General features: G+C 44.7%; 1 protein-coding gene across 1 annotated transcript in view; it reads right to left on the reverse strand.

The window, feature by feature from the left end:
* The window catches only part of TBC1D2B (TBC1 domain family member 2B), an 89,238-nt gene that overhangs the window by 32,152 nt on the left and 41,070 nt on the right, over positions 1–16,016 (reverse strand). The window lies entirely within an intron of this gene.

A 16,016-nucleotide genomic window follows, 5' to 3' on the forward strand; every position in this document is an offset into this window, starting at 1 on the left:
CATCTACTGACAAGAGGATAAATAAACTGCAGCATATTCATAGCACCAAATACTATACATCGAAAAGCGAATTTGTTCATTCAACAAATATTAATTAAGTGCCTACTACGTGCCAGGCTCTACGTTTGGGATTTGCTAGTGAACAAACAGTGTCAGACTTTATTTTTGGGGGCTCCAAAATCACTCCAAATGGTGATTGCGGCCATGAAGTTAAAAGACACTTACTACTTGGAAGGAAAGTTATGACCAACCTAGACAGCATATTCAAAAGCAGAGACATTACTTTGCCAACAAAGGTCTATCTAGTAAAGGCTATGGTTTTTCCAGTGGTCATGTATGCAAGTGAGAGTTGGACTGTGAAGAGAGCTGAGCGTTAAAGAATTGATGCTTTTGAACTGTGGTGTTGGAGAAGACTCTTGAGAGTCCCTTGGACTGCAAGGAGATCCAATCAGTCCATGCTGAAGGAGATCAGCCCTGGGTGTTCATTGGAAGGACTGATGCTAAAGCTGAAGCTCCAGTACTTTGGCCACCTCATGCAAAGAGTTGACTCATTGGAAAAGACTCTGATGCTGGGAGGGATTGGGGGCAGGAGGAGCAGGGGATGACAGAGGATAAGATGGCTGGATGGCATCACCGACTCGATGGACATGAGTTTGAGTGAACTCCAGGAATTGGTGATGGACACGGAGGCCTGGCGTGCTGCGATTCATGGGGTCGGAAAGAGTTGAACACGACTGAGCGACTGAACTGAACTGAACAGAAATATTCTGGTCCTTGTGGAATGTACATTCTTTTTAAGATTACATGAAGCATACGGACAAATATTCTTTAAATGCTGAACGAGAAAAGAAAGAAAACAGAAGCACGACATGATTCATGTTATTCAAGATAATACTACCAATAGACATCATTATACATACATATATAGCAAAACTTTAAAAGTCCGCATAAGAATGATAATTTTCAAATACAGAATACTGCTTACTTCCATGAAAGGCAAGAGAAGAATGAGATTGTGGAGACAAGAGAGGATTTGAACTGTTTCTGTAAAGTTTTAATTTGTGCTTTTAAAAGTGCAGCAGAAATATGACAATGTTACATAGTTTGGTAGTGGTTACCCAGGTAGTCAACTCACTACAATCTACACTTGCCTGTGTGCTAAAATTATTTCATTAAAACTTCTAAAAACTAGGTTGGGATTTCTACTTCCAGTAAAGATGGACTAAGAGGAACTAGATTTACACAGTCATCTGAAACAACTGACAAACTGAACAAAGCAGAGGAAACAATGATTTTCAGACACTGGACATCAGGCTGTACAGGGCAGTGGGCCCTGAGCGGTGGAACACAAACAAGGCAAGCCCTTCCCCTGTCCAAGGATAGCGCCTAGAGACTTCCAGGCCACAGGGCTGGCAGGGGGAATGCAGGGGTAGCTCTGCCATGAATTGATAAGACAGAGATGGTACTCCCAAGACAGGTGGAGTTCAGAGGGAATAGTATTGGAGAGAAGGCTGTACAGAGGGCTACAGAAATGTCAGAGGGTTCCTAGGTCTCCAGTTGAGTAGTGTCAAGCTTATGTGTAAAAAAGTTACTTGAGAATGAGGAAAGAACTCCCTACAGGAGCAGAGGGAACTGTCCCTGAGGCTCACACAGAGCCAGGAATACCGTGAAGCCCCACCAGCCAGGGTGGAATCTCCTGCAGCATCAGGGAGAGTACTCAGAAGAAGGCTGCTGGTGTTATCCCTGGACTAAAGGCCGTTATATTACCTGAAAAGCCTAAACGTGACCTTCAGAAGTTTTAAACTGTTTCTGAATAATTAAGCTACATTCCAGAACAAAGCTTAAGAATATACGCAGGACTTCCCTGGTGGTCCAGTGGTTAGAAATCCACCTGCCAAGGCAGGAGACATGGGTGCAATCCCTGGTCTGGGAAGATCCCACACGCCAAGGGGCAACAAAGCCTGTGCGGCACAACTACTGAGCCCGAGAGCCTCGAGCGTGTGCTCTGCAGCAAGAGAAGCCACCACGAGGAGCCTGCGCACCCCAGTGAGAGAGGAGCCCCCACTCGCTGCAACCAGAGAAAGCCCACACACAGCAACGAAGACCCAGCACAGCCAAAACCAAATGAATAAACAAAAGATACGGGTATGTACGAACACTACACCGAAAAATCTAGCACTCGGGTAAAACTCATAATACTGACGTGCAACAAAAAAAAATTATCAGCCCTGCAAAGAAGTAGGAAAACAGAACTCATTTTAAGGAGAAAAACCAACAAACAGACTCAGAAATGACAAGTAATGAAATTAGTAGAAAAGAATTTCAAAAGTTATTAAAAGTGTTTCCCCATGTTTGAGAAGCTAGAAGAAAAGCTGAACATGTTAAATAGAGATATGAAAGATGTTTTAAAAATTAAAATCAAAACTTCTGGAGATAGAGGAAAACATAAGCAGAATACTGTGACATAAATTGCAGCAATGTTTTTTTAGGTCTGCTTCCTAGAGTAATGGTAACAAAAGCAAAAATAAACAAATGGAACATAATTAAGCTTAAAAGGCTTTGCACAGCAAAGGAAACCATAGACAAAATGAAAAGACAACTTACAGAATGGGAGAAAATATTTGCAAAGAATGAAACTGACAAGAGATTAATTTCCAAAATATACAAACAGCTTACAGTTCATACAGCTCAGTATTTTTAAAAACAACAACACAAACAGAAAAATGGGCAGAAGACCTCTAAATAAGGCATTTCTCCAAAGAAGGCATACAGATGGCCAACAGACACATGAAAAGATGCTCAACACTGCTAATTATCAGAGAAATGCAAATCAAAACCACGATGAGGTTATCACCTCACACCAGTCAGAATGGCCATCAACAAAAAGTCTATAGATAACAAATGCTGGAGAGGGTACAGAGAAAAAGGAACCCTCCTTCACTGTTGACAGGAACGTAAATTGGTGCAGCCACTATGGGAAACAGTATACAAGTTCCTTCAAACACTGAAACTAGAGTGACCATATGATCCAGCAATCCCATTCCTGGGCATATATTCAGAAAACATGAAAACTCTAATTCAAAAGATACATGACCCCAGTGCTCACTGCAGCACTGTTAACAGTAGCCAAGACATGGAAGCAACCCACTAAATGCCTTTCAATAGATGAATGGATAATGAAGATGTGGTGTGTAAATACACATATACACACACACACACACACATACATGGGGCTTCCCCAGTGGCTCAGTGGGAGAGAATCCACCTGCAATGCAGGAGCCGCAGGAGATGTGGGTTTGATCCTTGGGTCAGGAAGATCCCCTGGAGGAGAGCATGGCAACCCACTCCAGTATTCTCGCCTGGAGAATCCCATGGACAGAGGACCTGGTGGGCTACAGTCCATAGGGTTGCAAACAGTCAGACACAACTGAAGCCACTTAGCATACACATACACATACATACACACACACAATGGAATATTATTCAACCTCCAAAAAAAATACTGTCACTTGCAGCAACATGTTTGGACTTACAGATTATCATACTAAGTGAAGTCAGACAGAGAAAGACACATATCAAGTGATATCACTTATATGTGGAATTGAAGAAACTACCACAAATGAATTTATCTATAAAACAGAAACAGACCCACAGGCACACAAAGCAAATTTACAGTTATCAAAGGGGGAAGGAGGTGGGGAGGGATAAACTAGGAGTTTGGGATTAGCATACACACACTCCTGTATCTAGAATAAACAACAAGGACTGACTGTATAGCACAAAGAACTATATTCAATATCTTGTAATACCCTATGATAGAAAAGACACTCAAAAGAGAATACGCAACTGAAACACTTTGCTATACACCCGAAACACCACATCATGAATCAATTACACTTCAATTTTTAAAAAATCTAGAGATTTTCTATGATGTCTGTGGTGAAAATATACTTGACGGGATTCATAGCAGATGAGACACCACAGAAGGAAAGGTTAGTGACTGTGATGACAGTGGAACAGAAACCATCCAAATAAAACAGAGAAGAAAGACAAAAGGGAAGACAGGAAGAAAATCAACAAGCATGGTACAATGTTAAGCAAGTAATAACGTCAACTGATGTTCAACAACGATGCCAAGAAATTCAATGGAGTAAAGACAGTCTTTTCAAAAAGTGGCACTACAATTGGTTATTTGTATGGGGAAAAAATGAACTTCAACCCTTACCTCACATAACACATAAAAATTAACTTAAAATACATAAATGAGTAAGAATTAAAACCACTAAAATTCTAGAAGAAAAGAGGCAAGAAAATATTTGTGACACTGGGTTATGCAAAGATTTCCTATACAGAACACAAAAAACACAATCTGTAGAAGATTAAAATGACAAAATGAACTTTATCAAGATTAAAAATATTTCCTTCTTTGAAATATATTTGCAAAACCTATATCTGATAAGAGACTTGTATTCAGAAAATACAAAGAACTCTTACAACTCAATAATAAAAGAACAAACAACTCAATTAAAAACTGGATGAAGGACCTGAACAGTCATTTCTCCAAAGATACACAGATGGCCAACAAGCCCAGGAAAAGATACTCAACATTATTAATCAACAGGGAAATACAACTTAAAACTGATGTGAACCACACCCACCACAATGGCTAAAGTTAAAAACACTGGTAATGCCAAGTGTTGGCAGGGAAGTGCAACCACTGCAAAGGTCATGTACTGCTAACGGGAACAGAGAACGCAGCAGCCACTGGAGGACAATAGGGCAGTATCTTAGCAAGTTGAATACACACTCAACTAAAGAGCTCAACAATCCCAATCCCCCATATTAACCCAAAAGAAATGAAAATATGCCTACACATGGATGTATAACTGCAGCCATGAAATTAGAAGGTGATTGCTTCTTGGCGGGAGAGCTATGACAAACCTAGACAGTGTGTTAAAAAGCAAAGATACCACTTTGCTGACCAAGGTTCATATAGTCAAGGCTGTGGTCTTCCCAATAGTCATGTACGCAAGTGAGAGCTAGACCATTAAGAAGACAGAGTGCCAAACAATTGATGCTTTCAAACTGTGGTGCTGGAGAAGACTCTTGAAAGTCCCTTGGACAGCAAGGAGATCAAACCAGTCAATCTTAGAGGAAATCAACCCTGAATATTCATTGGAAGGACTAATGATGAAGCTGAAGCTCCAATACTTTGGCCACCTGATGCAAAGAGCCGACTCACTAGAAAAGACCCTGATGCTGGGAAAGATTGAAGTCAGGAGGAGAAGAGGGCAACAAAGGATGAAATGGTTGGATGACATCACCGATTCAATGGACATGAACTTGGGCACACTCTGTGAGATGGTGAGGGACAGGGAAGCCTGGCATGTTATAGTTCATGAGGTCACAGAAAGTCAGACATAATTTGGTGGCTGAACAACTACACATAGGACTTGGATGTGAATACTCAGAGCAAGCATTATTTATAATAGCCACAAACTGGATATAAACCAAAAGTCTATGAACTGGTGAATGCAATGAAAAAAGAAAGAGCTATAAAAACACTCAACAATATAGATGAGTCTCAAAAAGATGATGCTCGTGAAAGACAAATGCAAAAGACTACACATAGCATGACACCATATACACAAAATCCTTAAAAATTCATATAAAGGGGCATGAGAGAACTTTATAGGGTTGTGGAAATGCTCTATATTTTGATTATAAATGTGTTTACATGACTATGTATAATTTCTAAACTCCATCAGCCTGTACACCTAACATAGGTAAATTATACTTCAGTAAGGTTATTAAAATAAAGAAGAGGAAGAAATGTGCATCTTTCAGAGTTTTCTGAGGCAGATTAAAGGTAAGGGGCAGAGGTAGCTTCATCTCTAGTGTGAAAGAGATGATATTCTCATGTGAAACAGTCATTTTTCCAATGTTTTACATTTCTCAAAGCATGATTTTTTTGCCTTGTTTGAATTTCATATCGAAGCACTTTAAGAATTTAGAAGAAATGTAGAGAAATTACTTAATACACTTATGTTTCCCTCACTCTACTGAAATTCACAGACAACTGCATAGAGGAATTCCCCAAGAAATTCCCCACTATAACCCAATATGCAATGTTGTGGTAAAGTCCAATTTTATAAAAATTATATCACTGGGGAGAAAGCTATTTCAAAATAGTTGCTCAGAAGAAAAAGAAACTCTCACAAAAGCTTCATGTAATTTTTCTCATTCCTTTGATACAATTGCTGGTAGAGGCACCCCTGGACCCTCTACACTGTTAAGTTTCCCTGGCCCTGAGAGAGCCAAGGTCTCACAGCAGCTTTCACTCACATGCCACATGTTACTTTCGTCATCATCTATTTGAAGAGTTAAGTTCTTCTTGCCATTTGCCTGAGCCTTAGAACTATGCTACTCAGCTTGGACTTGGAGAGCAGGAAAGAACTGAACTTGTCTGGGGAGAGAGAAGAGCGATTTACATGACTTAGGACTTCCCCAGCTTGGCCTTGTCATTCCTACCCTGTCTCGGGGCCCACACGTGCAAACACCATGCTCTCCTCACCTGCGGCCAAGGGACTGAGCCTTGGTTGGGGGAGGTACCACCTGCCAAGCCTTAGGTGATGAAGAAACGACATTAGGCTCAAAGCAAAAGCCTCTTTAAGCTGAAACACTAATTGCTGCTTTTTGATCTTACATGGTGAGAGCCAGTTCTGTGACTGTGCCTCATGGGGGTCAGTAGAGTACACGCTTCTCAAGCCACTCATCCTGTCCTCTCCAGTCAGCAGGGGCCTCTGCACCAGTCAGCATCCTGCCAGCGCACTACTTGCGAGTTCACAACCAGTTTAACAGGGTTCTGCTGGCTGATGCTCAAGGCCATTCTCGTTCAGGGCTTGTTCTTCAAAGAACCCAAGGTCATTTGACAAACCTTTGAGCAGAACTCCTGCGTCCTTCCAGGCACTGTACTAGGTGCCTGCTGTTTCGTTCAATAAACACTCAGCTACTCTGATCTGAAAGGTAAAGTCAGGGACCACGGGACAGCCAAATGTCACCTTGATGGCTGCAGTGTTCAGGCTGAACTTCTACAAATGAACACCAGCAACAACACTGCAAATCAACTGAACTCCAATGAAAGTTAAAAAACAAACAAAAAACCCAAACACCAGCAACTATATAATTAATAAGGAAACCTCTGTTTTTAGGTTTACATATTTTAATTCAGTTTTTCTACATACAGTTTAAAAGGTTTATCTAAAACAGTAATAATTTCAATATTCATTTCAACTCTGATAATCAGCTAGAATCTTATAGGCTGACAGAATGGCTGGAAAAATACCTCATCAAATCTTTCAAGAGCTGAAAACTCCGCAAACACCCTGCACAGCCACGCTTGGGGCTCTATCTCCACCTTGTCTACGGCAGGAAGACAGCTGCAAAAGGAGGGCAGGCTACCTCCGGAGTGAATCAGCTCTATCCCTCCTGACTACAAGCCCCAACAAGAGAAACTAAAAGTAGGGGTAGTGGGGCTCTGCCTGGAAACAGCTATCCAAGGCTGCAGTGTCTCCTCTTGTACAGGTCAATTATTCAGAGAGATTCTCACAAGGATATGGAGACATGTGTACAAGGACACCAGGACAATGTTATTTGAAATGATTTATTTTTTTAAAAAAGCAGAAATAACCAAAAGGGACTTACAGACATGACTGGGATCTCGAGATGAGGAGACTACGCTGGACGATCTGACATAGCCCTGAATGTTATGATCATAAGTGTCCTTATAAGAGGGAGGCTCAGGAAGATACCACTATAAGAGGAGGAGCTGGCTAAGGGACCAGAGAGGAAGAGTAGAGCAATGCGCCCATGGGCCGAGGAATGCTGGCAGCTTCCAGGAGTTGGCAGAGGCCAGGGATGCATTCTCTCCTGGAGCCTCCAGAAGGAACCAGCCCGCTGACACCTTGACTTTAGCCCAGTGAGATTGATTTGGACTTCTGGCCTCCAGAACTCTAACAGAATGAATTCATGTTGTTAACAACCCATCGAGTTTATGGTAATTGTTAACAGCAGCCAGAGCAAACAAATACAGCTGGTCTCCAACAAGCTGCTGCTGCTAAGTCACTTCCATCGTGTCCAACTCTGTGCGACCCCATAGACGGCAGCCTACCAGGCTCGCCCGTCCCTGGGATTCTCCAGGCAAGAACACTGGAGTGGGTTGCCATTTCCTTCTCCAATGCAGGAAAGTGAAAAGTGAAAGTGAAGTCGCGCAGTCGTGTCCGAATCTTAGCGACCCCATGGACTGCAGCCTACCATGGACTGCAGCCTACCATGGACTGCAGGCTCTTCTGCCCATGGGATTTTCCAGGCAAGAGTACTGGAGTGGGGTGCCATTGCCTTTTCCACCCAACAAGCTACTGCCCTTAGAATCATAGGCTTTGCAAGACTACTTTTTGTTACAGTCCATATTTCAACAGGCATTGATGTTTGGAGCATCATGTCTAAAGTTAAAATATATTTACTGCTGATATAATGACTTGGGAAAGAAGTGTCACCAGAAAGGCCCTTTCCAAATCATCCTATACATTTAATATGGATAATGAGTTCACCAATTCTAAAGTCATCAGAACAAACATCTAATAAAATGTGCACTGGACTATATGATGATCTTTTATTTTGTTCTAGTTTGTTTCACTTTTTCTATTTCATATTCAGTGCTCCCATTTCATTGAGTTTATGTTTTCCAATTTCTCCATCTCTTCCTTTTTTTTTTTTGATGTTCTTTCTCAAGCCTTTACCAAGCTCAGTAGAAAAGCTTTTGTATACATATATATATAATATGCATAATATATACCCTACAAAACTTATGGATTTTTGCCTAACTAAAAAAATTATGACATTTTGATTCCACATTTGACTTAGTGTGAATAGAATGCTAGATTTCTAATAAAAAAAATAGATATGCAACAAGTTTACTGTATAGCACAGGGAACTATAGTCAATATCTCATAATAACCTATAACAGAAAATACTTTCAAAAGTAATATATGTGTATATGTGTAAATGAATCACCACGCTGTGCACCTGAAACACTGTAAGTCAACTACACCTGAATAAAACACATAAAGAAAAAAAGAAAAATATATAAATTGGGGTTTCCTATGGGAAAGATTGAAGGCAGAATGAGAAGGGGACGACAGAGGATGAGATGGCTGCATGGCATCACCAACTTGATGGACATGAGTTTGAGTAAGCTCTGGGAGTTGATGGTGGACAGGGAGGCCTGGAGTGCTGCAGTCCATGGGGTTGCAAAGAGTTGGACACGACTGAGTGACTGAACTGAACTGATGGGGGGGGAGGAATATGTGCACTGCCTCCAAAAAAAAAAAAGAATCAAAGTGAAAGTAATCTCATCGTAGAATTTCCAGGCAGGTGCAGCTCTACTGGCTCCCTGGCGCCCACAGGACAGACTCTCCCCCATCACTTCACCGGGGCCTCCTGGCCTCTTCAGCAACTCTTCAGTCATCACCTCCACTCAGCACTCTCCGCTCCCAGGGCAGGAGCTGGTGAACTCATGAGACCCTGCTCTGTCTTCCACACCTTTGCAAAGGTGTCTCTGCACTTGCCCTTTCCTTTGGCAGGTCCCACCTGACACTTCAAGTCCCAAGTTAAAACTCATCCTCCACGGCACATCCTTGCCCTCCCAAACCTCTCACCCACCACCCACTCAGTGCACGCAGGGAGGGTGATATGCTAGGTTCGGCCTTCAGTTGCACCCTACAGTGCCTGTGACAGGACTCCTTACCTGCCCGCCTGTCTCCCCGGAGGACTGTAAGTACCTCAAAGGCAGGGAGGGACCACCTCTTATCCAAGGGAGCACGCCTGCCACACAGGAAGGGGACAGAAGACACGAAGATGACTGGAGAGTGGGGGTACCCAGCCAGGGCCAGCCTTCAGAGCAGTGTTTCTCACACTGTGGGCGGCAACCCATTAGCAGGTCAGGAGACTGAATTAAGGAGCCACAAAGTCGATTTTGAGGGTCATGATGAGAACTGTTTTAATACACTGGAAGAAAAAACAGTACTTAGCCTTACTAGACCGAGAAGGCAGTGGCACCCCTCTCCAGTACTCTTGCCTGGAAAATCCTATGGACGGAGGAGCCAGGTAGGCTGCAGTCCATGGGGTCACGAAGAGTCGGACACGACTGAGCCAACTTCACTTTCACTTTTCACTTTCATGCATTGGAGAAGGAAATGGCAACCCACTCCAGTGTTCTTGCCTGGAGAATCCTAGGGACTGGGGAGCCTGCTGGGCTGCCGTCTATGGGGTTGCACAGAGTCGGACGAAACTGAAGCGACTTAGCAGCAGCAGCAGCCTTACTAGATGTTAATAGTTAAAATTTTATGAAATGTCTGTTTTGTGTGCTTACAAACACTATGCAGTTATGTATGAACAGATATTATTTGCTGTGGATTCCCAGTCAAAAAGGTAAACAGTGCTTCCTTAGAGAGAAAGCCTTCCAGGAGGCCAAATAGAAAATACAGCACCCAAGGAACTGCAGTCCCCGGCAGGAGGGTATGGACAGTGCCACCCACACATGTGTTCAGGGCTGAGGGCAGAAAAACCCTGAGGAGCAGGGACAGAGAATGTTTCTGGGCCAGGAAGGGTACTGAGCCTTTCATTCACCATTCCTTCCTCTAGCGGGCTGCAGACACCCGCCACACACAAGGGCCCATGTGCAGAGCTGGGGATACACTTGGCCAGGACAGACGGGGTCCCTGCCCCTGGAGCTCCCAGCCCCCACCTGGGAGGTGGGCCACAGACAAGAACGCAGGGAAACAGAATAATTCTAAGCGGAAGTGAGGCTGCGAACAAGCACAGGGGTGAGCAGAGTGAGGCTCCTATGAAGGGCGACCAGGAGTCACCAGGAGAAGGGAGTCCTCCCAGCAAAAAGTCAGCCTGAGGCAGGGCCTGTAGGGAAGACAGCGTGTTTCTAGAACTGAAAGAGGCCAAGCAGGCCTGAGATTGGGGAGGGGTGAGGGGTGGGCAGGTAGGAGGCGGAAGGGGGCGATGAGCCCTCTGGCTCTCGAGGCCAAGTTCAGCAGTACGGCCTGCAGCCTAAGGCGAGGAGGCTCTTCCTGCAAAGCTTGAACTAGTGGTGAGAACTGACTGAGGTCACTGAGAGTAGGGCTCCTGCCACACATGGGCCCAGGCCCTGCAGAGGGTAACAGGTGCTGGCAGCTTCCCCTTCCCAGCCCCCAATTTTAAATACCATGGCAGACATGGGCCAATCTTGTCCTCCCTTGGTGGCTCTGAACAAGGCACCTAAGTTCTCTGCTTCCCGTGTCAAGGAGGATGACCACACATCCCAGCCAGGGTTATATGCCACAGCCATCACTCCTATCACAACTGCAGCGATTTTCAGAGTGGTGTCACACAACCATGCCCCTTCTGATGCATGGGTTCCTGGAAGTGCGTGGCCAGTGGAAGTGGCGAGGACAGCTGGGACAGAGGTGCTGAGCGTGAACCCCACTCCCAGGAGACGTCAGCAAGGACTGGGCGCTGATGCAGCAGGGTGCAGACAGCCCGGCCAGCTTGTGCAATCACTGAAATTTCACCGGCCAGGGAGTTGGCCACCCTCCTCCACACTCGCCTCCCTGGGAGGCCAGGCTTTAAATCATCAGTGTGCGGCACCAGTATGGTGACTAAATTCTTTCTTGGTATTAACACAGCTCAGCCCTATAGGGAAAACCACAGATGAATACCACGTTACAGCTACTGGGCACGAATGACTTCCCCAAATTCACCAATCATCCCCCTGCTTTAGGCCAGGCCCTCTGCTACAGACAGGCTGAGCCACCAGCCATGGTCCTAGGCAGCCAAACCAGAACAGTCTCCTGAGAGCACCAGCCATTCACAGGAATAACTGTATCTACCTGGCCTGAGGGCTCAAGAGAGGAGCAAACACCAAAGGATCAGAGCAGGGCTAGCGGCAGGGCCAGCGGAAGACCCATCAGAGGCAAGACTGGAAGGATAAGGACACCTTCTTGGCCAACTCAGTCTCCACACCCATCGTCCAGATAGACACCCTCTCCACTGATGGATAATAAAGACCCACTTCACTTACTGGCTCAGCAGAGGCAGGGTAATGACAGCGGCAGCAGTACCAGCAGCACCGGATCGGGTAAGCACTCTCTACTGAGCACCTACACTGAGTCAGACACTCAGCCAGGCGGTTTTTACTAATAACCTTCACCTTCACACCCAACCAATAGGGAAGGGTATTCACACACACACACACACACACACACACGCCAATTCACTAATGGAGAATATAAAGCTCAGGGAAGTTAAGAAACGGGCTCAACATCACACAGCTAATGAGTAGCAGAGATGTGATTCCAAAACCCAGGCTGATTACAAAGAGCACGAGCCGCAGCAAGACCCCACTCCCGCCGCTCACTCGTGTGTCAGGCACGGCTGAGCGCCTGGACGGACGCAGAGTCCAGACCCACAGAACCACAGGGCCGTGCTCACCGTCATCACATAACCTGTAGCACGGCTGCAGCCCGAGCACCTCCCACGCATACCCACCTTGCTCGAATTCTGCACAGCTCCAGGGCACACAGTCACACTCCCACTGCCGAGCATGCACACTCACACAAGGATCAGCCAGAACTGCCCACAAGAGCCAATTCTTTTAAATGAAGTGATCTGGACCGTTAGTAGATTAATGCAAACACTGGTTAAAGCAGGAAACCATTTAACAGTAACTTAGACACATGGACCGGTGAAGGCACACGTAAGCGTGCACTGGTGTGCCAGCCCCCTGAGGCAGGCCAGCCAGGGCTTCCTCCTGAGTCTGGGGCTACTGACCATGGCTCCCTGGCATCTTTCTTGGATAAATCACACCCATAAGACGTTATCTGACTTTTCTAAATGTGTTTCGCTTCTTTTTAAAGAGCAGATTAGGGACTTACAGTTGAGAAACAATCTAAGCATAGAATCTTTACAGGTTTTGAACAATTTTTTTTTCTCCTATCTTTCACAACTGTGTCACCCACATCCTGGCAATTTTTTAGTGACTCACCTTTATCAAATTTCCCCCAAGCATTTAACTTGCTTTTTCACAGAAAAAGCAACTGATTTTAATATGTTATGGGTTTACTAAGTATTTCACTCAATTATATAATTACAATAACATGTACAACTAGTCAGCATTAACTAGTTAGGAACAAAGTCAGCCGACTCTTGGTAAGTTTGCAGTTGGCTGGTGGGAGTAGGGGCACAGGGTGCCCTGCAGTAGCCCTTAATCTCCTGCAGTCATTGAGGACCACGGCTCTATAGAGACAATTTAAAATACCAGGTAAACAGGGCAGCTGGTGGAAGCTGGTTAGGAGAGTTTCAACTGTATTGATAAACAGAATAAAAACATAGCAGACAAGCTTTCAATTATCCCTTAAGCCCTGATGACATTCTAAAATACCATTTATATTTATATAAAATATATACAATTTTTTTATAATACAGAAATTTGTTTTAATGTTTCTATGGTCATTAAGGGCTTCCCTGGTGGCTCAGAGGTTAAACCGTCTGCCTGCAATGCGGGAGACCTGGGTTTCGATCCCTGAGTCGGAAGATTCCCCTGGAGAAGGAAATGGCAACCCACTCCAGTATTCTTGCCTGGAGAATCCCATGGACAGAGGAGCCTGGTGGGCAACAGTCCACGGGGTCACAAAGAGTCGGACACAACTGAGCAACTTCACTTTCACTTTATGGTCATTAAAACCTCAAAACACACAAAAAAATCTCTGTGCATCTAAAGCATTTTACTGAATATTTAAACCCTTTTAAAGCACGCTGCAAACAAAAAAAGAAAACAAAAACCATAAACATCTAATATCCATATGCCAATCAACAAACATCAGGGTTTTTACAGAAAGTGCCCCCCTGGACCACCATGGAGAATGGCTTTGCCATGGGCTGTGTCTCCCCCAACAAAGGCAGCAACTAACTCTCATCTAGTACTTAGTGAGGGTCAGGTGCTGCTCAAAGTAGTTTATACGCATTAAATTATCATCACCATCATGTTGATCTCCCAGAGTATGTGTGATTATTACCGCCATCTTACAAATGAAAAGTGAAGTAATCTGCCCAAGTTATGCAGCTTTAAGTCACAGAGCTGGGAACTGAACTTGGCTGGCTGGTTCTTAATCACTGGGCTATGGTGGGAAGGCACAGCTAATAGAAGATAACTCCTAGTGTGACCTTCAACCCTGAATGTGAACTGTCATTGTTAAAGCTAAGGTGACACGTGCTCACTTTCTTAGGGGCAACACACTCCAAAATCAGAAAGCCCCCAATGTTACGGGTCTGTCTCCCCCATTCCATTATCTAACTTTGAGGGCAGATGGAACTAATCAGGCATGAAAATCTGGCAAATCAATCATTTCCTAAATATGTTCTTACAACAAGAGGTGAAAGGAACACTGGGCTCCAGTCAAGGCACCAGGGTGCCTTTCAGATCTTCCACATACTTGCTATGTGTCTTGAGCAAGTCACCTTACTGATAGGGACAGAGAAAAGGGATACAGCAGGTGATTAAATAGTTAATTCCAATAAGGGACAGTAATTAAAGAAAAAAGTATGGGAGATCCCTGTAAGTTAATGATCACTCAAGAAAACAGGTCTGCCTAGCAACAAAACCATGGAACAGAAGCCTAAGACATGCCCCTAAACAATAAGTCAATGGTGGGATGAGACCCACATCCTACCCAGTGATGTCAGTAAGCTAATGACCCCTAGACATGCTCTCTGCACACATAAAAAACAATAATTTGGGTAAGGTGACATTTCAAAGTGAAAGACCCTCATTAAACTGAGATTTGAAATCATTTTTCCATAGCACCATGACAGTCCTGGACGGGCCATCCAGGGTCAAAAACTCCCCCACCCAACATGCTGGGAGAGTTAAAAACTCAAAGCATGAGGAAGAAGGTGGTCTTACTCTCCTCCCCTCTTTTTATTTCATTATACAACTGCAGCCCACTAAGTCCTTGGGGTGGCACTCTCTCGCCTGCCCGCTTGTAAATCTCATAAGCATCCTATTCCAATAAATCACTTCTCTATCACTTTGCCTCTCAATGAATTCTTTCTGTCCTGAGACATAAAGAACCGAGCTCCTCAGAGCCCCTGAGACACTTTTCTGCGGTTTCATGACCTCTCTTAAGTGTCAACTTTTTAACATGTAAGATAAAGGGGTCATCTCTTGGTGGCTTGCTAACATTTTCAGGAGCACAGAACCCTTTCTTTGGTCCAACAGGTTGAAATCAGTGAACGCAGTGCTGCTCCAGTTGCGAGTGTCCAGGGAGAGAGCCCCACCTTGCCTCCTCCCTCCCACCTTCCCTTCAGTGCTGGCTGCCGAGGGACTGAATCAGATGTGATGGGGCACGCCAGGCAGAAGGACACACCCTGAGTGACGGTCCTGGGTGAAGAGCAAAGTACAGAATGGCCAGAAAATAGCAGTTCAAGGAGCGAGAACTTGGGGAAACAGTGACTGAAGGAACAAGCCACTTCTTGGACCCACAAGTGAGGGGAGGACACAGGGCATGCCGCTACCCCCAATACTGGAGAGACAGGCCAATACAGGGAGTCACCGCTTCCTGGAGCAGAGACTCAGCTAGGGAATCAGTGCCAGGGGAGGAAAACTCACTGTAACTGCTGGCTTGCTGGAGGCTCAGTACAGACACCTCTGTGAGTTAAAAACTCCAGGGGACCCAGTCACACGGGAGCTCACAGTATTGTGAGACTTAACCTCCAGGGCTAAACAAGGTTCCCACAGTGAATACCAGAGAAAATTCCCCTCTGGTTTCTGGCAGGGAGAGGGGAAAAGGAATAATTTTTAAATATTCCAGAGCTCTCTGCTCTTAACAAGGCCTGCCTTCCAGGAAAACTATTAACCAGTACCTAACCTGGGTATTACTGGAGCCCAAATGACCTGTGGGAAGGGAAATACC

Source organism: Budorcas taxicolor, chromosome 21 (assembly GCF_023091745.1).
Source record: "Budorcas taxicolor isolate Tak-1 chromosome 21, Takin1.1, whole genome shotgun sequence".
NCBI classification, from domain to species: Eukaryota; Metazoa; Chordata; class Mammalia; order Artiodactyla; family Bovidae; genus Budorcas; species Budorcas taxicolor.